General features: G+C 41.9%; 1 long non-coding RNA gene across 1 annotated transcript; it reads left to right on the forward strand.

Annotated features, from left to right (window-relative positions):
• The first annotated feature begins 3,743 nt into the window (after window positions 1–3,743).
• Window positions 3,744–23,672, forward strand: LOC107076816 (uncharacterized). The gene is made up of 3 exons (XR_001477947.2): window positions 3,744–3,882; window positions 15,088–17,434; window positions 22,503–23,672. It is a non-coding gene; the product is annotated as an uncharacterized lncRNA (long non-coding RNA).
• The last annotated feature ends 1,325 nt before the right edge of the window (window positions 23,673–24,997 follow it).

Genomic DNA, 24,997 nt, shown 5'->3' on the forward strand with positions numbered 1-24,997 from the left:
AAGGACACCAGCGAGGCCTGATAAATGGGTCTGTAACATAGTATCTTCACATTGATTATTTGTGTTTTACCATCTTAACATTACACTGGGGACTTGTGTTTTTACCCATCTGCATGCAAATTGGCTGCAGTAAAGATCAGAGTGTTGATGGGATTTTTTGTCCATAAAAACACTGTTTCATACCAAAGAAAGGCCTAAAATATTATATTATGTTATACAGTGTCTTCTGTGTGTCTTACTTACAGGGGCCATATTAATAAATGGTTAACTATGGGCTACATTGACACTTTTTATTCCTACTAAAAAGAAATTAAGCATGCTGGATGCTTTGTGAATATGGGCAGTGGCTAGCACAGTATCTGACTAGCCAGCACTGACGCCAGTGTAACTGGGTTTTTTAATGACTTGGAATGGGATGTACTGTACAGTAATAGGTGATGTTTCATAGCGGTGTATTAGGCTCATAGAGGCAGAAATTACTTGTCCCCACCAGGCTGGAGTAATTCTTCAGTGCTGGAATCCGAAATGAAGGCAAAATAATCCCAAATTATTGTCACGATGCCGTGATTGTGACAGTCTTCAAGAAAGAAGACACATCCAGCTGTGGACATTCCAAAACTTAACCTCTCTGCTGCCCATTGCAGGCAACATCATTTCAAGTATTTTCCCAAAACATTTCATTCGTCTTGTGGAAGAGCCTCTGCTCTTGATTGATCAGTTCTAGGGAGTTTATGCCCTTGACTGAGGCAGATGCAGAGATGATATACTGTATGGGAATACTGTAAGCCCACTTTCAGACACAAAGGTATCAAAACAAGACGCTGCAGAATAAGAGTATCTGCGACAGCTCAACATGGCTGTACTGTCCATGCACAACCTAACCTCTCACAATAAACAATTGATCAACCCACCAGAGAGTGTGCTGATTGATCCCATAATAGTCTGACAGTTAACTTAGGCTTCATGGAAGACACCCACATTTGTGAGAGATAGCCAATGAGTGAATGTAGTGGCATGGCTAACAAACTGGCCATTAGTTTTTTGAGGGGGAATTTTACTGAAGATGCAAAAGGCCATGACATGTAGAAAACATGCAAAATTAGTCTTTCTAAACTAATCACTATTAAGTTTTATTTGCAAAGTGTTATTACAGGAAATTTTCCTCCTGCAAATTCTTCAAGTTCATGGTCAATACTTTATTGCCATAACAACTAGTTGCATGGAATTTGATTTGGTGAGCTCAATACAATACAAATTTATAACATAAAGCCAATAACAGAATGCATCCACCAAACGCATTCACACACCATCCTAAAACTCAGCAGTAATAAAATAAATAACAGTGAAAAACACTAAATAACTTTGGGGCCTGGAGGACTAACAAACGAGCCATGCAAAAAGATCAAAGGTTAAAGTGCAGAGTTAATGCCACATCACAGCTTCCAAGTACAGGTAGGTGCCATTACAGGACCCAGCAGACCTTGTCTTAATAGACCTAGACTGCCTACCAGAGGGGAGGAAAGTAAACACAGGTTGGCAGGGTGGGAAAGGTTGGTGAGGATCTTTCTAGAGGATTAAACTAGAGAGATAGAGTGAGTCCACTTAGGGAAGGTGGCATCCTGCAATCCTGGAGGCTCTATACACTTCTGTCTCTAGCTGCTTCTTGTCCTGGACAGAAGTGTTGCCATACCAAACAGTGATGGAGAAGGTCAAAACACTCTCAATGACAGATCTGTTGAAAAGGGTCATTGCTTCCTGTGACACTCCAAGCCCCTTTAACTGTCTCAGAAAGAACAGCCTCTGATGAGCTTTCTTGACCATGATGGATGAGTTGACCTCCCATTTTAGAGTGTTGGAGGTGGAGGTGCCCAGGAACTTAAAATTCTCCACCACCTCTACAGCCTGACCATTCATGAATATTGGTGAGAGTGCTCCTTTGCTTTGTCTAAAGTCCATCACAAGTTCTTTTGTTTTTCAGACGTTTAGTTCTAGGTTGTTTAGGCTTCACCATTTATCTAAGTCATCTATTTCATTCCTGTTTGCTGACTTGTAATTCGTTGTTTGTGATGAGCCCTATGAGAGTAGTGCCATTGGCGAACTTTTTGACTGGATCTGAATCTGAAATCGGAGATCAATCTGAAATCTGATTAATACTGTACCATCTCCGCCAGCTTATCAAAAAATGTGACAGGGATGATCATGGTAAAGGCAGAACTGAAGCTTTTTAAATTATTTTAGAAACGTGACCATAAAATTCATCAAATTACAGTCATTACTGACCAGAAAAATATTTTTTTCTCACAAAAGAAAAACATGGTATCCAACCTTTAGAAATAATTGTCTTTTCTCATTGAAGCCGTTTTTTTGCTGGCTTTCATGTGTTTCATTAAGGTTTTTTTCTCAACACCTTTTTTGTAGCAAATAAAAGCAGCATTAAATGACTCTTCTGGAATAAAAACCATTGCAAAAATCCTCTCTCAATATCCGTGAAATGCTCATTGAAGCTATATAACCAAACTCAATTAACATTCACCGGTCACATTATCATCAGATTGGCAAGGAATTAGCTCTGGCGCAGTCGAGAATTAGTGAGTCTCTAGTGTGTACTGCGTCTCTCAGCAAACTCAGAAAAGGGAGCCAAGTATTATCTTCAATTCTTTTATCTGCAGAATTTGTGTCCTTGACAGAAATAGATTTATCTACTGGGCATGAGCTCAAAAGAAGCACTGTTTTTTTCAATTTGATTTGAAAGCCAAGAGAGCATTAAGACAGCCATCTTCCACAAGACCAGTTATGAATTTCCTAAAGTGCTATTCTTCAAAAACGTTTCACCCTGCTTCTGCTTTTTAGTTTGTTCAAATTTTGGGCATTTTGTTGTTTTCAAAGCAATCTTTGCCCTGCATATTTAGTTCAGCAATGAACTATGAGCCCCTTCAGTTACCCATCTTGTTATAACTGTGATCTGTAGTATGTGGGCCACAATATCGGTTCCAATATTAATTTGTTGACTATTTTATTGCCTGTCCATGTTATCTATTTAGAAATGTAAAACCAAAGAATAGAGGTTAGGTTTCTCATTTATTTAAAACTAATTAAAAATTGACCATATTTTTTCTGATATCATCCAGTTTTTCCCAGACAGGCAACCATTGTGCACTGATCTCTTAGTGAGACCTGAATCAGCTACGCACTGCTCCTATGTAGTGGACTCAGTCTGGTCAGTATTTATTTGCATATCTTTTCAAATGCGTTTTCACTTTTAAACTCCTTTAACAAAGTTGTTGGTCTCCTACTGCCCTCACACCATCTTTAAAATCAGAATACATTTAAATCTGTCAAGACAGCATAGACAGCCAATGGGTTTCAGAAGTTCAAAGTAGCATCTACCGAATACAAAATAATATTTCTGTCAGCTTTTGCTGTGCGGCTACATTTCTTCTTGTTTAAGACAATGTACAAATTGATTTTCTGAGTCACACACTGACAAATGCCATTTTCAACAGAAATAAGGATGGAAGTATTTTCTCCTACTGAAGCACACAAAATGCTTCTGTAAACTTCACAATTCACTCTGCTGTTGTCATCAGTAGTTACATCATCAATGAAGATGAGTCAGCCAGTTCCAGGATATACTGTATACAATGTGAAAGAATGACCAAAGGAGACAGGATAAAGAGACTCGCCTCCACCACATTTCCCAGAAGGAACAGCCTGCTGCCCTTTGTCACCTGACCAGTCAGAGAAAAATGATTGGTCAGGTGATGATTTAAAGCCAGGATGCAGCCAGCAGGTCTAAAGCAATGGATTGCAAAAGGGTGTGAAGGAGCTGAGTGAGCAGCAAGCAAACATTCTGTAATACACAGGATGATGATGTGGAAAATGGTAAGTGCTGATAAGCAGCGTTGTTTCCCGGTTGTGCATTTCATTAGGAATTGAAGACGAGTCCACTTAGTGCTCTGGGTAAGCTAACCTTTATTTCTGTTGGTTTGGAATTGTGTTTAAATAAGTGCAGCCCTGAACCAGTGTTAAAATGTCTACATTGCATCATGGTGCTTCTTGTGGGCTGGAGGACAGTGCAGATGTTTCCTGCAATCTCCTACAGCTGGACTGCCATATTTATTCTTATAAAATTTACTCTCACCAGCTTCTCCAGAGGAACAAACAGTTCCAGAACAGTGTGTTGCACAACCAAACATCAGTGTATATCAGGAGTTTACCTCCCTGATGAACAGAAGGGGATTCTGTGTTGTTTAAGGTCTTTGAGTTGAAGGGTTGATAGTGAAGCGGGTTATGCAGAGGTCAGTAGTCCCAGTTTTTTATTTCAGGTCCTAAAAAGCTGTGCAGTAAATGAGCTGTAGCCAAGCTATCCTCAATAGCTGCAGAGCTACTGCATTTGATAAAAAGGAATGCAGGAGCAAGTTTCAGAATGCCCTCATAAATTGTAAAGACGTTCTTTTAGCAGAATTTTACATATCCTAATGATCATGAAAATGGTCTCAAGGGCCAAAAGAAACTAATCGAAGGAAGTAATCAAGACCTTTATTATAATTACAGAAGACAGTGATTTTTTTCATGCTTATTTAAAATAGTTATATTCACGTCTGCTACTTTATTCCTAGGTACAAATATAGATAGACCTGTCAAAATGTATTTTTCCCATCATATTCTTTTTTTATACCTAAGCAATTGCTGGATGAGTTATGATTTTTTAAAGATAATTTGAGGCATCACCTTATTTTACCTGGAGTAAAGTCTTCACAAAGCTGCCTGGAAGATTTTTTGGTTTAAATAATCTCTCTGAATGTCAGGTAAAATGGTAGCAGTAACTTAAGACAACAGGGGGAATAAAGTTCCCTGGCAGTTCTCCAGTACAACTCCTACATAAGCATTTTCTAAAGTAAGCAAATGGTAATGAAGTGGAGGACAAGGTGCCTCCTGCAGTCTGTGACCCTTGCTGTATAATGTGAATGGATAGCAGGAGGTCAGGACTTTCAGAGTACGACTGTTCGACTGAAGAACGATGGTGTTTATATGCCAGTTATTGGATAATAGAGTGTGACAAGATTTGTGCACCTACTTAGCAAGAAGATCATGACTCACAGTCACAGAAGCCAGGCTAGGGAAGGTAATTGTTTGACTACAGGATGTGTGACATTGTCATTTTCAGCTGCCACAGTACAGGAGCCAGAACTCCCCCACCAGCATGAGGGAAGACCCCATCAATCTGTTACTGCCCCCTACAACTGAGAGCTTTAGCCCTGGGCAAGCTGCTTTTCCCTGTCAGTAGGGATGCTTCATTATTCTATAATGGCCATGCAGGCACATTCCTCTAAATGGGCAGTGCTCCTCTGCCTTGTTTTTTTAATTAGTTTCTCCATGCAATGCCTGTGGATAGTGTAGGCAATTAAAGAAGAGAAATAAATAGGCACAGATGTTTTACAAAAGGCAGGCGTCAACGTTAATCTAAGTGTGCATGCATTATTTTAAGATTCACCATAGTTCTTAGAAGCCAGATCAAGCTGGTCAAGATCAGAGGTGTCATGAGAGGCCTACTTTGGGTGAAATATATGGATATCGTGTTTGTTCCAGACTCCTACCACCCTCTGTGTAAAGCCATGTTCTCTGACTTGGGTCCATGAAATCAATCAAGTCCATCGTTGCCTTTTTTTATTCCTCCTTGCCTCATCCAAAACACTGCAATTGTTTTTTTCCTGCAAATCTACATGCCTGCCTCTTGCGGATAAAAAGAAGTAACTGCATTGCTTTTTATAGTTTGTGGATGCTGGATTCTTCTTACACATGTTCCTGTTTTACTACAGGTAGATGTGTGGGCTGACCTTTTTGATGTAACGGAAAATCCTGCACGAGTGAGAGTCTTGACCGTTGTGGTTTCTCTGATCAGCTAATTTCACACTAAGGAAGCTACGTAAAACCTGCCTAACATGCCCTGAAAGCTCTGTGATCTGAAATGCTGTCAGAATATTGGTCATTATTATTCTAGTACCTGGAATGACCACTCCAATCCCCCATCCCCCATCCATCTCCAAGCTCATAAACTTGGATGCAATCAGAATATTGATGTAACCTGCTGCTCAAGGGGATAGATCTCATCAGGTCTCATTTCCAATTACAACCATTTAATATGGTTGTGTAGGGAAAGGGCTAATGCCAACCAAATTATTCCTCATTTATCTGTGTGCGCGTCAGTAAGAAACTACAGTATGCATCAGTGAGCAGATGAATTTGGGTGAAGCTGTGTGCTCCTCTATCTCAGGGTTAGAAAAGCCTGTTAATCTATACCTCTTTCTTCCTGTCCGGATTAAAAGTCAGGGAAAATACTTGTGCAAGGGCGGGTTAAAGTAAATATATTTGCCTATAAAAGAGAAACAGACCTGGCAGATTTTACATTCTTTGACCTGTTGGCGACTCTGTCAGAGCAACATACTTTCTACCCCTTACAAAGTCCCAATTAAATGCTGGTTTCAAATTATTCAGCGGCAGCTGTCTTGAAGTTTTGATTTTAGCTTGGTCTTATTCTCCCTTTTTTTAGTATTGCATGCACAGAGAATTTCTCTACTTCCTTTTTGTAAAAGAAATGTATCAGTGTCACTTTCTTCCCAAGTGTCACGCACACGGACTGAAATCTGTGTCAGATCTTGTAGAAGACCCTATGCGATGCGGTAAGAGCTGGAGAAAACAGGAGGCGAGGTAAAAGGGAACACACAGGGGTTTAATAGTGCGCAAAATAATAGTGACAATCCGTGAGACAGTGAACGGGGAAGACAAAACGGCATCCAAATCCAAACGGGTCCAAGGCCAGGTCAAAGCACAGTCCGAGAGTCCATCAACAAGAAATCCATCCTGGGACGCAACAAAGTTAAAATCCCCGGGAGGGGGGAGCACACGGACAGACGAGACATGGAGGTCCAAGGGTGACGGGGCGAGATCCTCCAGACCCCGGGCTCAGGAAACGGGAGGTGTCGGGGATGAGGCCTATGCCCTCAGGAGACGGATGTAGGGTTTCCTGGTGCTAGGCGGGCCTCGCGACATCTTACCCTAATGATGAGCCCCGAGGACTGGAGGAGCTGGTCTTTAAATAATAATGCTAAAAGGGTACACCTGGAGAGCTTAATCACACGAACAATTATGAGAGCAGTGGAGCACCCTCTAGGGAGGGATGTCGGGCGTGACACCAAGAACTTTAATGTCAAGCTAGTACTTCCTAAGAGACCATGGTTGTAGGGGTTAATTTCATGCTCTTAATGATATGTAAAATAAATCATAGATCTGATCTTTCCCCATTCAAGCAGGGATTCTCCACCTTGAATTTCCATACAAATAAAAACATTACACATTTTGGACAAATAATACAGTACATCTGCTTATTTTTCCTTTCGCTTTTGTGTATCAGCACACAGGCCATAGACACCACAGATGTGCATGTTTATTAGCGGCAGTTGTCTCTTCAAGCACACTGCAGCCGACTGTAAGTTTTTCCTGTACATCTGGAGAGAAGATAAATGATGTTACACCAACTCCTGTACTGAGGGCCATTCATCACGTCCAGCCCCAAGCTGTAAAGCTTACAGGAAGCCAAAGAAAACCCTGCTTCACTCCGACTTCATCACAATCATGCTGAAAGAAAACTGAGCCGGAGGAGAGCCAAGTGAAGCGATTCTTCAAGTCTTTAGGTTTTAGAGGAGATTACAGTGATGCCTAGCTGACAAGACCTATGTGTAAAACTGAAAACTCATAATCCTGCATATTGAAGAGATGAAAGAAACTCATTCTCCTAGAGTCCTCGGATGTGTATTTTGTTTTTGGTTTCCAGTTTACGCAAGCCTCTTGTTAATTATAATGGTCATTTCTCACTTGCTTAATTGGAACAATCTGACATCTCATAAATGGGAAGGAACATCAATGTGTATATTGTCCCTAATTAATTTCGTTTCCCTTCTAGTTAATTGAATCTGAATGCCGTAATCGTAAAAATCATTGTTTGCAGCTCCTGACCCAGAAATCTGTTTCCAGCTTCCTTCTGCTCGCCACAGATGTTATGATTAAGATAAGGAGGCTGTACGAAAGCAAACGGCTGATGTAATCTTCTCAGTTTTCAATTTTGTCAATGTGGATTTGGTCATTGTAAATTGATTTAATGCTAGGACCGTGGTACTAGCACAGGATGAGTAAGGACTGTGCACACTTGCACTGCTTTTTCCGCTGTGATATCTATTGCACCCACAGCAGTCATGATATTTGTTGGAGGAGTGATGTAGCTCTCTCTGAGAGCCCTATAATACTTACCGCCACAAGGGATGCTGAGGCACAGCATGTAGAGGACACCTACTGTACATGACAGCCAGGATGTGGACCAGATGTGTCTGGACTATAGGTCTCACTGGCCGTTTACATTGTCTCCTTTGCGCACTTGCTCCAGGGACTTTATTGTTGGGTTCAGTTCATTTATACTGGCAGCTTTTGTGTCTTTTAGAAGAATGTGTTGTGGTTTTATAGTTGATTAAATCACAAGAAATGCTTCTCTGTGGCTTTTGCTTCAAAGAAGATTAGAAAAGCCTTGATCTGGAAAATGGACAACATTCCCTCAGATTGCTAATGAGCTATTCCAACACTTGTTAAGATTGAATTTTTGTAGTCGAAGATGTAAATTTTGATCTCTCGCATCCTGCTTGCATTGCTTATGCTGAATGTCTTCCAAATTCTTTTCTTGTTTGATCACACAGACCGCAGTAAAAGCAGGCAGCTGATTACAGCAGGGAGTCCCTTTTTCCAGAAGCAAGCACAATCTTACCTGCTCTGCTCCTTTCTGCACCTTTGCGCTTTGCTAACACCAGGTCATTATAAGCAAGAGTTTTATATGGCTCCAAAAGTCTCAGGTGCATGTAAGGAATATTCTTTGGTGTAAAACATCACTGTCTGTACAGAACTGGCTGGTTAAGTGGTTGGTGCAGCTGCCACAGTTCTGGAGTCCGGGGTGTGTTTGTGGGCTGTGGACTGCATGTTTTCCTCATGTAGCATGGGCTTTATATGTCATGATGCTGGAGCACTGCAGGTCAAGCTAGCATTGCCACGGCAACCGGCCACACTCCTCCACTCCTGTCATCTGTGCCAGTTGGCATGGATATACAAACAGACAGAAAGCTTGATTCACCTGTGCACTATCTGGCCATCTCAGGTGAATCAAGCTATTTAAGGGCGGCTTTGTCAGTGCACTGGGCTCTGTTGTAGAGTGTTTACTCAGAGCCACCCGAGACTCAAGTGATTTATATGAATTGGGCAGCCTGTGACCCAGCAGTGCATTTGTGTTCTCTGCAGATAAGGCTGCTCTGCAAGCAGGTGTTCCCCTGCCTTTGGATCATCTGTCCTGCTTCAGCTTGGCTTAATCTCCTGGCTTCCCTCTTGGTGTTTTGTAAGGTTATTCCCCAGGCTTTGAACCCACTACTTTTTGAATTACTTCTCTGGGCTGTTTTTCTGTATGTCCGCTTGCCTATCTACTGCCTGACTGTGAATCCTGCTACTGTATGTTCTCGAACCATGACCCTGAAGAGTCTTTTCAACTTTTCTCTTGCACACCTGTTTCCGGTGCTGACCTTCTCCACGCTCTGCTTGTGTCCCTTGCCTGCAACCACACCATGCTGTCTGCCATTTCTGTGTTTTGTTTTTCTCTCTCACCCTGCACACAGGTTCCTCTTATGACACACAGACAGCTGATTCGTTCCACCTTGAGAAGCAATGCTTGGCTATGCTAAAGTGCCCATTTCCATGGGGACCAGCAGTTTGTTTTGCAATGTCAACCTGGAATACCACTATTGTTCTGTTATTGGAAAATGTTTATTTGCTTTCCATTCTAGGTATTGGAATATTCTAGAACATTGTGTAAAGACATTCAAGAAGGAACTTGTTAATCATTGTACAAGTCCTGAAGGACAAGGGTTCCCAATCCTGGTCCTGGAGGAGAACACATCTGCTGGTGTTTATTCACCACACACAGGGCTTATTTATCAACTGAAGCCATAATTCAACAAACAAGTTGCGTGATTCTAATATTTGCTATTTTTCAACTCAAAATTCAAAACATCCTATCGATGAAATACAATAGCTAAATGACAACTTCCAACATATTTAAGAGTTGAAGACAAACAGTTCAAATTAATCTTACTAATAAGTCAATTACACATTCAGTTACACAATTGTGTAACTGAGAGCCCAGATGGAACAAAAAACAGCAGGTATATGGGTCTTCATCTCCAGGTTTAAGAACACTTGCCACAGACACTTTTTTCAACATATACTATGCACAGCCAGTTAGTTAAGGGGGATCAGGAGCCAAATTCTAGGAAGTCATTCAGCAATAGCCAATAAAATGTAATCTCCATCTTCTTGAGAAATGGGAGTAAAAACCAAGCTTTTGACAAAAAGCAATCCCAGAAAAAGACTCAGAACCTAGGGTCTGTGAGGTAGCAGTAAGAACCACCATACCACTGGAGGGAGCAAACTGAAGGGCAGTGCCAGGCTCTTCTGGAAGCCTGCTCAAGCTTCTTGATAGTAGAGAAGCCATTTGTTCTCGGTTCAGTACTGATGGTATTTGCGATTGGGCCAGCTCTGGCATTGTTGGAAGATCGGGCACGAGAGAAACCAAGGCCAGATTCTCAGTAGAGATAAAGGAGCACTTGAAGTAAATCTGGGACTCCAATCCTGAAAAAGTACAAAAATGGCTATGTAACAATAAAAATAAATCATGCATACAGAATTTGATCAGTACTGTACATTCAAAGGCTGTTTCAGAAACAGAGACAGAGGTTTCCAGCTTTCAGGTTCTATCCCTGTGCAAGGCATCCCCTTGGTGTAATCTCTCAGACTCACATAGGGGGTTTGATGATCTGTAATTATGCTTTTAATGTCATAAAGAATGCACGTTATTTACAATAATTTCATATTTGCATTTGACTTTTTTATATTTGGGAGTCCCGATTGAGAGGGTATTTTACAAAAGGACCTTCTTGCAGGACAATTTTGAAAAACCCTGCCTTATTCCTTAAAAAATAGCTTTATGTTTATTTTATGTTGTAGCTTTTGTATTTGTGAAGAAAAGAATAATATGTTCAATCCTGGCATGATGAAGTCTTCCACCCCTGCATCTCAAAATGAAATGAAATGACTGACTCAGTTCCACGTCTAAAAACATACAGTAGTCGCTGAAATATTTGCGGTTGTGTTTCTTTTGCTTTGTAGCACATTCCCTGAGTGCATAGCTGTACCTGCTTTGTACACTTGAAACCACATGAACTCAATATCTGTGCTTGGGGCTGGGACTGTTCTGATATACAAGAAGTAGCCAGCCTGCAACCAGCAGTGTATTTGTGTTCTCTGCAGATAAGGCCAGGGCACTGGTGGCAGCCTTGCAAGCAGGAGTGCCAACTGGCTGTGCCACTTGCCACACAGTGTGCAGCTGTGATTTGCAGTACCCTGTAAAAATGCAATCAGAGCTGCCGCATGAAGAACCTCATCTATAGGCTTAATCTAGTAAATTCAGACCTCTGTACCCCAGAAATATAAAGCCCTGACATACTTAAGTGAGAGGCTAAAAGGGAATGCAGAGGAGATGACCTGAAACACAGACCCACTGCTCTCCCTGTGTGTCATGTAGAGTCTGACATGGACACTCGGGATCAAGGCTGCTGAATATGCCACAGGCAAGTGTCACGACCGCCAGCCAGCAGAGACCAACTCTTAAGCGATCTAATCAGCAACAGCAGCGGGTTATTATTAACAAGTGATATTTACACCATCCTAACCTGCTTCCCGTTGCTCGTTATTGAGTCTACTCCTTGAGAGCTCTACCTGTCGTTTATTCTGGATTCTGGACTCCCCTTCTGCCTTTTTGACTTTGGACCTCGCCTCTCGTCTCGGACTGTTTGCCTCCTGTGTTCTCCCCGGATTACGACTTACTGTACCTTACCCCTTTTGACCACGACCTTGTCTCTGGCTTCGGATTGTTTGCTTCTATCACCCTTCCTGGTTTCTGATACACCCTTTTCCTTTGGACACCGTACTCGCCTGTCGTATTGGATTGTTCGCCTGCCTGGTCAACTACTCACTCCTGCGTCTGCGCAGGATCCTCGTATCTATCCAGCAGGGATTCCTAACAGCAAGGACATGCTGCTGGAAATTGGCAGTTCTCATTTTAATGTGGCCAGGCTTTGTAGGATCAGTGGGCCTTCTACAAAGACGCGTGCTGTTTCAACCCCCTTTTTTTAAAATTCCATTTGAAATTGAGTTCATCACTTGAGCTGGCAGGTCACTGAACCTGAAAGGAGTCAATGCGCAGATAATGAGAAGAGTCATTTGTTGTTAAAACAGAAGCTGCCTTTTAACACTAAGCCATGGAAGCATTGCACCCAAATTCAGATGTAAATTAATCTGTATTATTTGTCACTGGACAGGTAAAGTCAGAAATGCAAGTACATAGTAGAAACAGAAAAGTAATAACTCCATACAAAGCTAATGTGTTTACACAGGGCAGTAGCTCACAGCAGTAACAGACAAAAGCCACGCCAATCAAAGCAGAATTTGGGATGAAGAACCTGAGAAGGGGAAAGCGAAAACAAAGTGCTTAGGAAAACATAAGCTGATCTCTTTAAGCAGTTTTTCAATTATTACCTCCAAACAAATGTGTATTTGCAACAAACCTATAAGCAGTCACAGCTACTGTACAATTCAAAGAGTCATAATAATTGTCCTCGAAAGCTTGTTGGATGAGTAAAGAAGCTATTGATTTTTTTCTGTAGAACAACTGATTCTTCAATAGTTAGCTTGTTTGCCATTATTTCTGACTGAACAGCTTTTACAAGTTGACCAATTCACGATGAACAGACACAGGTGGAATTGACACAGAGGGTTCCTTCTACAGAGATCCCATTTGTTAGATTTCAGGCAACACACCTGCATGTGGGCAGTTATGAAACTCGGAAATTGGTACAGGGACGATACCAATTACAAATTCCATTTGACTCTTTAAGAGCTTAATTTACAAATACGCTCCAGACAGAAACCTGAATTGATTTCACATTAGCCTGTGATTGAGAACTTGAAGCAAAAGCCAGAAGACAGTGTTCCTGTAGGAACAGGTTTAGAAGCCACTGATCTGGAATGTTAAATGAAACTCCAGTACAGCATAAGGAAGAAATGGACAAGTAATACTGTAGGTTTATTCCATGCTGAAAAGAGAAGAAAGAAAACATAACGTTTCGGCTGTGAAGCCTTCTTCAGGTGCCCACATGTTGTGTTTTCTCTCTTCTCTTTTCAGCATGATATAAACCTATTACTTGTTCCTTTGCAGCCTACACATGCTGACGCAGCTACCCACCTGAACTATAAGGAAAAAATGCTGTATTGGGTGTTACTAAGTAAGAAAAAATTGCCTGTGACTTATATTCAGAATATATTCACAATGTATTGAATTATGTAAAGAGGCATTGTCTTACTTTAGGGTTATTTCAGATATTTTTTATAGTTACAACCTGGTGTTTCTATAGGTAATTCTATATTTAAATTACAGTACAGTTTTTGGTACATATACAGTATGATACATGCTTAATTAACTACTCATTATTTTTGTTTAGGCCTTTACTATGGATTTGTTTCCACCTCGCAACTTAAAGAGTATTTTGAGATATGATACTAACAAAACAGACTGTAAAACAGTTGAGTGCATATTGATTACATGCCTGCAGAAGAACTGGGCATTGTGAAGGTTTTTTTGTTTATGCTAAAAGTGATTCCATTTTCGCTCCTTTGTGTTTGTTAAGTTGCTCAATACAGTTGAGGACTGTCGCTCTGCAAAATATTTTTGAATCCACTTCTCTTTATGATTTCTCACCCCGAATCTACCTCTCTCTAACTCACATGGTGTCATTAAGACATCACGAGTAGTGTATGTGTTCTGGATTTAAAAACCCACGTCACCCTGTGCTGACAAGACTCAGCCTCCTCTATCTTGCTATTTCAGGGCCTCCAGGTATTGACAGAGGAATTTTCTTCCCCTTCAGCACATAGTTGTTGAGTGTGCATTTTTATAATCCCTTTACATATTTATTTTCTTTTTGATAATCTATTAAATCACCTTAAACTGTGCTAATGCCCAAAACAGATTTGATACATCTGTAACCCCCCTAGTCCCCAAATGCAGGATTTTTTTCTTCAGCTTAATCCCCGCTCAAGTAAATTCTGCAGAATCCTGTTAGGAGGTGCTTGAGCATTTTGCTGCGTTAGTGCAGTGGCTGACAGCAGGCAGTAAATGATTATGCGGTTCAAAGGTTGCACCCTCATTATTACTCAGTGTGCTGGCAGGCTGAGATAGGTTGAGCTGCTTCACGATTTTAATTGTTGTTGATTGCTGAGATATTACTGATGGAAAATTAATGTGCACGCGGTAGGCAATTGATTTATTGGCCACAATGTCCGCACAGTACCTGGGAGTCATCCTGAAACTCGCAGTCCTAAATACTCCAGGGCTCAGCTGCATTAACAGGATCCTGATCGGCTTTGCACAACACCTGCTCAATGCAGCTCCAGTGATCCTGGCTTCAATCCTTATTTTTTATCCCATTAACTCAATCAGCCACGGGCTGTAAACGTATAGTACTAGAGAACATGAGGTATTAAACAGGTCAAAATAGCAGAAATAAAGTTGGTTGGTGAAATCGGCTTGTTCTGTAGGCAAAGTTTAAGAACCTTAATTACACAGAAAAGATTTTCATTAACTATAAGGTCCCACAGCATTTAATTAAGGCTGCTTTTACAGTCTTTCCAGCTGCTCATTTCAATCGGGACTCTATTTTATCTATTACTGTTTTTTTTTTTCCATCAACACAGCTTTGTTTACACAGCTGCGTGCTGATATGTTGAAGATGGACTGTGGACACATGTACACATTCTTGGCAGAGGTGCGCTCATGTCTGCCTTCAGCTGGTTATCACATGTAGTGAAACGTACAGAATTGTGTGTGCTTTCTCCTACAGTCTGGCAGGGGTTTCTTCTAAGATCTCTGGTTTCTCCCCTCTCCTGCAGGTTGGATTTGATTGGCTGTTCTACTGGCCTTGCGATGGACCAGTATTCAATTCATGGGATGAGCAGCTCCACAATCTCAATCCAGATTTCCACCCTAGACGTCTGGAGACACTTATTAGGATAAAAGCCTTTTCTGATGATGGGTGGAATCCCACTGCTTAAAAGAGATGAAGTGATGCAGCTCTCACTGACAACACTGGTGGCTCACACATCAAAGTTCAAAGGGTGTTGGGGCTCTGTTGAGCAATGGGCTGAGAATACCCTGGTTGACAGCCTACGCAAACAAAGTGACATGGTTGGGCCATCACAGTGAGCCTAGGATAATGTCCAGACCTGAACCGGTTGATGTATCAATATATAGACTGTATACCTCTACTCGCTGAGACACTCAAGAATTCCTTTCTTTTAATCATTTTTTATAAATTATGTACATACAACTTTATCTGATTTTGAATGAGCCTCTCTTCAAGATACAATCCCCTGGAGTTAACACTGATTAGAACAAAGCACACATATGCTAAAGTACATCTCCATTTCTGCAGAAATCATATCTTTGAAATATAAATCAGTGTCTTTTCTTCTTTAATAATAATGCCTTAGCCTTGGGAATAACCTGCTTTAACTCGCAGGGCTGCAGAGACAGCAGACCCATTTACAGCTGTAAAGAAATGAAGTGTGTAGAGAGACGAAGCATCCACAGTGTTGCAGCCCTGCAGGCTGTGTTCCGTGTCGACAACTCCTTGTACATTTGAGTTCCTGTTGTGTACTGTATCTGACTTGTGCAGGCACGCTTAGTCTGTATTTTTAATTGGTGGAGGTTGTGTTCCAGAGTGTATGTCACCTTAACAATGTTTTCAAGCTTGCTTCATTAGAGTGCTGATTGTAAGACAAGAAAATAATAACATCATGTATATTAATTCTGAGCCTAAGGACTTCATCTCACATTCACAAAAGAAATATTGTAAAAGGACTACATTTGTCTGGGGCTTATTCACTATGCAGTGTTTCTTCTCTTTAGGAGTGCTCAACCCTTTTCTGTCCTGAAACTCCCATATTGTCAAGGATGTCGGAAAGGCAAGCCATGGAATGACAAGGAGAGCAGTAGAGACCCTATGCGTAGCAGTAAAAGGGGCAACACGGGGGTTAGCCCAGGCTCAGGGGGTCAGGCGATGTTGGTTAAGAAACCAATGCCCTCAGGCCACGGACAGGAGTGACCTGGTTGATCTGTACCCTCAATGCTGAGCCAGGAGCAGAGCAGACACAGGAAGTAAATAGCCTACACAACAAGACACACCGGAAAGACATGAATAATCACAGAGAACTAGGAACAGGACAGAAGTAGAGTGCCCTCTAGGTGTACAGGGTGTGACACATATCTTTTGTTTTCTCCCTCGAAATCCAGCCTCCCTGTAATGAATTATAAGCAAAGGGGCCTTCATTCAGGGAGCCCAGAACACTAAAGATCATGGGCTCAAATGGGAATATGCCAGGGCACCTGGCTGAGTGGCTCAGCCAGTAAAGACACTCTCTCTCTCAGAACAGGCTGGCAGTCCTGAGCACACTGTGATTGGTATCCTCCCAGTAGTGACACGCAGCTGGCAGCCAGTGTCGCGTGAGTAGGCTAGGGATTAGCTGGTCAGGACTTCCTTGGGATTCCAGCAACCAGTGATTCATGCTGCTTCCCTGCAGACCTGCAGCAACATGAGTGAAGGATTCGCTGCTTCTCTAACCAGCACACTATCCCTCCCACGGGACACCATGGAGCCCGCACCACTGATGGGACAGAGGAGCATGCCGCACTCCCTCTTTCTCTCCGGGCGGAATGGGAATTGCTAGCTGGTTTGGAAGCAAACAAGTTGAGCCCCCACGTCGGTTGGGTGCAGTATGAAAAATGCCAAGAAAAAGATGGGTTGTGCAGTGAAGTGCTTGGGACTGAGCCCTGCCTGGGTGGCTGGGGTTTAACACTGTACAATGGCTGTGGCCCAGAGCAACAAAATGCTCCTCACTCCCCCCTCAGTCCCCGTCTCATTCTAGTGATGCTCCTGGGGATTACTCGGGTTATTGCGCGTAATAGAAGCACTCCTGTTTTTTTTGCTCTTTTTCCCCAGGCAGGATCATCAGCATTCTTCGGGCGCAGGCTCACAAGCAGTGGGGTGGGGGCAGGGGAGCCGGCTGCTGAATGCTAATCAAGGCCAAGTCACGTTTCCCACGCTGAGGGCTCCTCCATGAAAATCGATGATTAAAAGCCCGAGTCCTTGTCCTGGCGCCCCCGCCTGAATAAAACATTGCCTGTTTGTCCTGTGGTGTCACTGGCACACTGACTGCTGGATAGATGGGGCAGAAACAGGTAAAGGGGTCCTACCAGGTGGGGGGGGGTTCATTCTCTGAGATGGGCTGCTCCTCACTGTTCCCTAGATGGGTCTTTTGCTTACTCTGTGGATCTCCCTCCCACCACACACACACAGAAAGCAAAACACACAAACCTTTCGAGGCTTCTTTCTGAAAACGTAAGTAGAACACACGTATCCAATCGATTTGAGTAATAGGCATGGAACGGTTTCATTAAACATTTACCAACCCGATAAAACAGGCTGAGCTGCAGGAGGACACCAGAGGTGCTGCAGGAGCTGCAAATCAGCCCCCAGCCTTCTCCTCCTCTCCGTTTGCAAGAATTCCCCGATGACAAATTCCCTTCACCTCGCCCTAGATTTGCGACTCCCACGCCTATGGTATCTCCACAGCCCGTGGGCTCCTTTCAGAATCCATCACGCACATGTGCAGGCAGTAACCAAATCAGAACATATCAAACTATTTTGGCTGTCACGAAAAGCACTGGAGAACAGCACTCCAGATCCAAAACAAATCAAATTGCAATATTAGCCTAAAAAAAAACAAGCAGGGGCATGAAATCACACAAGCTCAAAACTCATCCTGCAGTGTGTTAGATGCTCAATTTTCTATTCATGAAATTCTCAGTTTATGCGTCCTAATTTCATTTTCTTATTTTTAAGGTATTTTCACAGTTTGAAATCACTGCACACCACATACAGTACAATACGAGTGAAAGACTGTTTTTCAAAGTTTATAGACTCTATGAAAATGGGAGCTTTCAATTTTTTTTCAGCTCTCCTGTACACAGTCCCTGAATCACCAGACTGCAGCTCAAAATGAGTGTGTTAGGTTGATCTTCCAGGAAATTTAAACACAAATATTTTGGGGGGGATTCTAGAGAGCTTTGGAGGAAATCCTTTATTTCCCACTTCGGGAAAGCTGCTAATACCCACCCCTGGACACTTTGGTCAATCCAGGAGGACTCCTGGAGGATTCCTCAGCTCTTTAATATGCACTACGAGCTTGCAGAATGGCTTCCAGTGGGAATGATCTGTGATCTGTTCAAAACATGACAAGGGCACCACCCAAGTCCCTCTGGAACGGCACTTGGCAATCTCATTGGCAGGCATCCAGCCAGAGTTTTCATTCACACCTGTACAGTATGTATACAATGACTAAGCTGTACATTCATGCTCCTTTAAATGTTATGACAAACAATGCAGCATGTATTTATAAAGACACCTAAGGGAAGAACACCTTCACTCTGCATCACAAACACTGCAGATATCTGCACTGCACAAACAGCTGCTCTACTAGGTCACAGACATGAGAAGTGTCCTGTATTTTCAGTAAACCTAAATATTTAGTTTTGAAGAACTAGCTTTTCATAGGTGGAATAAGCCCTAAGCTGCTGAGAAGAGGTATCATTCTCAAGTAAGTGGAGCGTAGCAAAAAAGTCATAAATTAGTAAATAACCTTGTTTCAGATACAGAGTGACCTTACAAAGGTCCTTAACTATACACTTTAGGGTGTAAAACACTACATTAATGCAATTATTTATAATTATTCTAGACTTCCAGATTGGAGCACGTTGTATAATCATGGGGAACTTCGAATAAGCCCTGGATTTGCAATGTTTCAGGCTTATTGAGTTCATATTCCATTTTAATTGACCATAACATCCCCGCAGCTGAGTTTTAAACCCCTTGAGTGTTTTATAAAAATTTATCCAAAAGCAATTTGGGGCTGAATGTTAGCCTTAGAATTAAAAACAAGAGATAAGGCTTGCAGGAAGCTTGCAGGAGCACCTTGCCTTCAGTGTGCTGCGGGTGTGTAGGAGAGGAGACCGTGTGCTGTCCAAGCTGTTCCCCAGCCCCTGAGTGACTGGCTGCAGCTTTGTGTTTCTCCTGCCTGCTGCTGAGAGACAGAGCCCAGGGTGGGCTATTGCCATGGAAGCTAATTTAAGCAAGACCTGGCGCAGTATGAAATGCACTTAATTTGAATCTAAATCGGTCTGTGAGAGATTATTATTTTTGTAGCTCATACAAAATGAAGAAATTTAATGACGCAAATGCCCCGTGTATTTTCAGTGTTCAGGAAGTGAAGCTTTTCTGTTGTTTTTTTTTTAGTTTTGTTGAATTTCTTTAACACATATTAATTCAAACTGAGAAACACCCATGTGGTTTATTCACATTCATTTCCATGTCCACGGCTAAAACACAGTTTTATTTTTTTTTAAATACTTCTTTTGGGCCCCTCAAGCTGAAACTTGCAATCAAAGAGTTAAAATCCGAGAGGTAGTCAGTTTTTCCACATTGCTCATTTGGTAATTATACTGTAGCTGATTAATCTGGAGATTTTATGCAGAGGATGGTAAGAATACCGATGAATAATCAACAGAATTTTGCTAGCTAGTTTGACTCCAGGCTTCTTTATCCATATCTGGGGTAAAACTGTCACTGCCTATTGCTGTCCACCAATGCTACATTACAATGGGGTGGGGGTGTTAGGGGCAATGGCTGGACTCTGCAGGTTGGGTTGGGGATTTGCGGGTGCCTGACATATTGATTCAAGTCCAGGGACACTCCACAGCATCTGCCCTGGTGCTGTGATTGACATCAGTGCCTATCTGTCAGTGTGTTGGCAGGGGGAGTGGAAAGTGTACAAGTATGGACAATGCAAAAACCAATTGCACAAACGCAATCCAAACATTCACGTCTTGAGTGGCAGGCGACTGGTGTGCCGGAGTAGTGAGTCGGACATCTGGGCGGGCAGTATGAGCTGGGCACTCGCAGGAGAGCGACAAAGCACTTCGTGTTTGGTCTTGTCTGTAAGAAGACAAGAGCTGCCTTAAATAAATGTGACACCTCTGGGAGGACTTGACATTAGTGGACAGCCTTATTCATCTACAAGTGCTCAAGGACGGGGTTGATCAAGTTTACAGATGCCGTAATCAGGCCAGGTGATAACGCTGGACTCAGCACAAGTGGCAACTCTCATTTCACTCATCGTTTTCTTCCTTGGGTCACTTTGATCTTGCATGTTCAAAGCCGTTTCCAACATCATCCGCAGCTGTTTTGAGTTTGCTGTGACAGGTAGAAAAACTAGACCAAAGCCGCGCACTCAAAGCAATTTCCTTTCAGTGAAACTAGTGCTTGGCTTGTGGCCTGGTTGCAATAACAGACTGCACAAAGTTAAACGCAGCTAGGGATTGACAACTGGTCCTTTCGTTTCTATTTTTAAACTTCTGAAGTACGAATTAATTGCTTTGAATCACCATGAAAAATTGAGTTAATTACTGAATCACTGAATCACCTCCTTTACAGCCTTATCTTTGTTTTTGTTTGGCGTAACAGCCAACAGGCAGTTCACTTTTCACATAGCTGACTGGGGTGCCGTCTTTAATTGATCGGGCAAGCTGACATCAAGATGAATGATATGCTAATGAGCACAATTTATCCCATGCAGGCTTAATTACAATGCAAGTCTATATACAGGTAACTTAGAAAAAACACATTATACTATAATATTGGAGTATATTTTGAAGACACTTATTAATCAGCATGTGACTGAATCATTTGCCCTTTATCCCATGCAGGTTTAATTACAATGCAAGTCTATGCTAGAAAAACACATTAAACTAAAATATTGGATTATATTTTGAAGATGTTTATTAATCAGCATGTAACTGAATGGCTTTTTCGGGTATTTTATTTTGATAGAATATTCCAGAACGGGGCAGTGCAGTGGTTAGCATTGCTGCTAACCAATGCTGGGGCCCTGGGTTCAATTATAGATGTGGGTTGCTATGTGTGTAGTGTGAAAGTTTGCCTGGTGTTTGTGTGGGCTTTTGCTGGGTTCACTGGTTTCCTCCCACAGTCCAAAAACATACTGGTAGGCTCTGGCTCCCCTGCAACCCTGAATTGAATGAAGCAGTTAAAAATGAATGGATTTAGAACAGGTAATCCTCAAGCTGTTTGCCCTCCAAATGCCCCAAAATGCTCACATTTCCAATCAGTAGTAGTATCTCTGTTATGGATTAACTCCTACAGACCTGGAACAGCAGTGTAGAACTGTGGCTCTTCCTTAAAAGATTTTCTTCTGTTCATTTCAGTAATTCAGTTAAATCCTGATAAATTCAAGAGAGGGATGAGGTATGCAGACTGTATTTGGCCTAGCTCATCCGGCTGAGGGTACTGACAGAAGGGTGTCCTGACCACCTCTCAGTATTGTGAGGATTGAGCGCGTAGCTGCAGGGGTGTAGCTGAAGTGGTGGGAGGCGTACGAGACTTACAAACATAGCCTAGCAGAAGCGTGCAAGATAAGGATCTAACCTTCCTCCTGGATTTCTATCATAATCTCCGTTATACAGTAATTCCACATTGTGCTTTTCATTTCAAAGGATTCCAAAGAGCTTCAAATATAAGAGAGGACCCACCTTATGTAACACGGAAGCGCTGTCCCATCTGTGATACGTGAAAGCCATTCCGCACCAGCAGTCCTATTACAAATCTAATCAGGTGGAGAAATGAGAAATCACTTCAGCGATTTATTAAAGGGGGAAATGTAGGGAGGCCATGTTATAGAAGTCCGGAGTGGAGTTAAGCCGAGAAACTGGGGTTAGCAGCCCTCTTCTTAAAAGGTGTCCCATGGGATGGATTGTAGCTTTAGAATTTTTACATTATAATCAATTAATACTATTTTTACATTTTTTCTTTACAGTCCCCAGACAGCCCCAAACTATTTTCCCAATCAGAATGAAAGTGGTTTTGTAGATACAGCAGTTTTTCTTATGGCTGAGACTTTTAAACTTGTATCACCTCAATACTTCAAAATGACTAGATATGAATAAGAATAAACATATTGAAATGAGCCCTGTAAATATGGATTAAGCTTCCAAGCAAAATCTGTTTTATTTCTATACATTCAGACACACTAAGAATCCCCCAAACTCTGTTTAGGTGATATAATCTGTTATTGAAGCCAAAAAATCTGATTACCTTCTTAACACAAACAGCCCTTGTGCGACAGGAGTGAAATGATCACCTGATAATGCTGTTGTCTTTTCACTCCACACTATTCAGCGAGACGAAATTGCAGGAAGGAGGAGAAAGAAAAATTGTGCATCTTGACTCTGCTGCAGGTTGGTTCCTGTCATACAGATTGCAGCTGCCACCTGGTGGAATAGTTCCACCACTTATACAGTCTCTGTCCTCAAACCCTCCTTTATTCATCCCTGTTGCTGTGTAGAAAAAAATCAAATCTCCATTCGTCATTACATGTTACAGCACATGAAGCATAGGAGGCATAGGACCGGACACAGTGACACACATTGCCAGAAATCACTGCAGCTCCCCTATCCGTGTAGCACAGGACCTGGACCTGGTGAGGCTGGCCTCCAGCGACCGACAGCGGGATCGGTTCACAAAACAGACAGATGTCAGCTTTCTGACCACACCTGGAGTCGTCTGTCACTCCAGCAAGTGTGGAGATGAAGGGCAGTGTCAGCATATATTCCAGTATGAAGCACTTTTAAAATAAATTACGCAGAAAAAACTTCTTGACAGCAGTCTGTTAGAGACTCATACACAACCAAGAAGAATACATGAGTTGAGACATTCATTGCCAGATGACGTCTTCTGCCTGTCTGCTTCATTAGATCCCTTCATCTCCTTCATTTCTCTGTACATGGCACAAGCATCATCCAAAGAGACATGCAAAGATTTATGGGTTCAAACAGAGTGGAGTCCTTGTTAATAACTTGCAGATAGGAAACCAATGAATAAAAGCAGTAGCAAGCAATATGTAAATATCTCAGCTACTGAAAAATGCCCAAATAGCTATGCAATCTAAGAAATGAAAAATTAATAAATGAGCTGTACAATACACTACAGAATTGGTATGTTGATTGCTACTGTATACCAGGACATCATTGCATTACATATCTACTCATAAAATGAAATCCTTGTGCTGCAACTCCAGCAAGTCAGTTGTTTTTAATCACCATGTTAAATTGAGCGTTAATTGCTGTTGCAATCTATTTTAAAGCTTTGTCTTAAGATTTTGTTGGCAGTAATTCTGTCGTTAGCTCATTTTTAATTGATCAGGCAAGAATTCTGCAGGCTGGAAGAGATATCGCTATATACAGATTGTGTAGCACAAAATTAAAATGCGAGTCCATTTCGGTAAAAAAAAAACAGCTGTGGAAATTGAAATATTGCTCTGCATTTGATAAATGCTTATTAAAAAGGATTATTGCCAATTATAGTTGTTTATGACTACATTATGCATACGATATGTCTATTGTGGGTCTTTATTCTTGTTAATTAACCAGATGAAAGTACGACCACGATGCCTACTACTAATAATAGAATAATTGTCCATTATCCATAGACGGAAATCGATGCCGGCAGCCTGAACTTATACCAACCTTGGAATCCAAATTTCAAGCAGCCGTTGAAATATCAAAATGAAAAAATAACCAGGCCACTGCAGCCCTCCCAGCCGTACAAACGCAGAACTGCAGCCGGCCGATAAATGTCATCTCCGCAAAAAGCGCGCACAGACCCAGAGTGACGCGTGGATCAATCAGACTGACGGCTGCCCCGCGTCTCTCTCTCGGAGGAGAGGGGGCCGGGCGGGGCGGCTTGGAGCGGACCAAGCATGGAGAATGCTACAATCGACCGGAGAAAATACAGAAGTGCATCTAGTGAGGGGCTCGAGATAAATAACACATCCACGGGATAAACCCATTGAAAACTGTATGTTTCACTCTATTTGCAGGTCCAAAATGTCAAGTGGATTAGTTCAGTAGAGAATTCACTTTTTCAAATTATTTCGTGTATTTCACAGTTGTGTATTTAAAGTTCCCACTCAGATTAAAATGTAGTGAAGCAGACTTGTGAGATGTTTGAGAACTGTTTTGTGCTTACAGTAGCCAATAAGTATGTACTATTATCTGTATTATTCCATAGTTTTAACTTGGAATTAATTGACTTTCAGTTGGATTCTGCAGTTTTTGTTATCACAGTGAAAATGTGTTGTCTCTTCACTAAGTGCTTCACGTAATTTCTTGTTTTTTTTCTTCTGAAGGCTATGAAAGTCCACCCTGGCTGTAAAATCACTGAAGAATGACTTGACTTGCACCATCAAAAACACCATGAGCGCTGTAACATGAGGTATGAGAGAACGTCCACAGAGCCCCTTGTTCGATATGAGTCTTCAAGACACAAATTGCAATTTACAGGCTTCTCACAAGTCTGTAAAGGCAAGTATATTTTATCTTGAAAGGTATTTATAACCCTTAAAACGTATCATGGATCCTCAAAAGGTCTGGAAAATATTCCCCAGAATAACTGTTCTAACACTTGACAATTTATATAGTGGTTTTCATCTTGCAATATCCCAGACTTTTACCTATGGGGGGACCTCATGCAGCCCTCACCTGGGTGAGCAAAGGCAGCCATTCTGAACCTGCTACACAGCCAATCAGATGGTGATCTCCCCCGATGGAGAGTGAAAAACTGAGACATTGCTCCAATAACACAAGAAGTAGCCAGAATACCAGAATTCACACCCC

This window comes from Lepisosteus oculatus, chromosome 5 (assembly GCF_040954835.1).
Source record: "Lepisosteus oculatus isolate fLepOcu1 chromosome 5, fLepOcu1.hap2, whole genome shotgun sequence".
Lineage (NCBI taxonomy): Eukaryota > Metazoa > Chordata > Actinopteri > Semionotiformes > Lepisosteidae > Lepisosteus > Lepisosteus oculatus.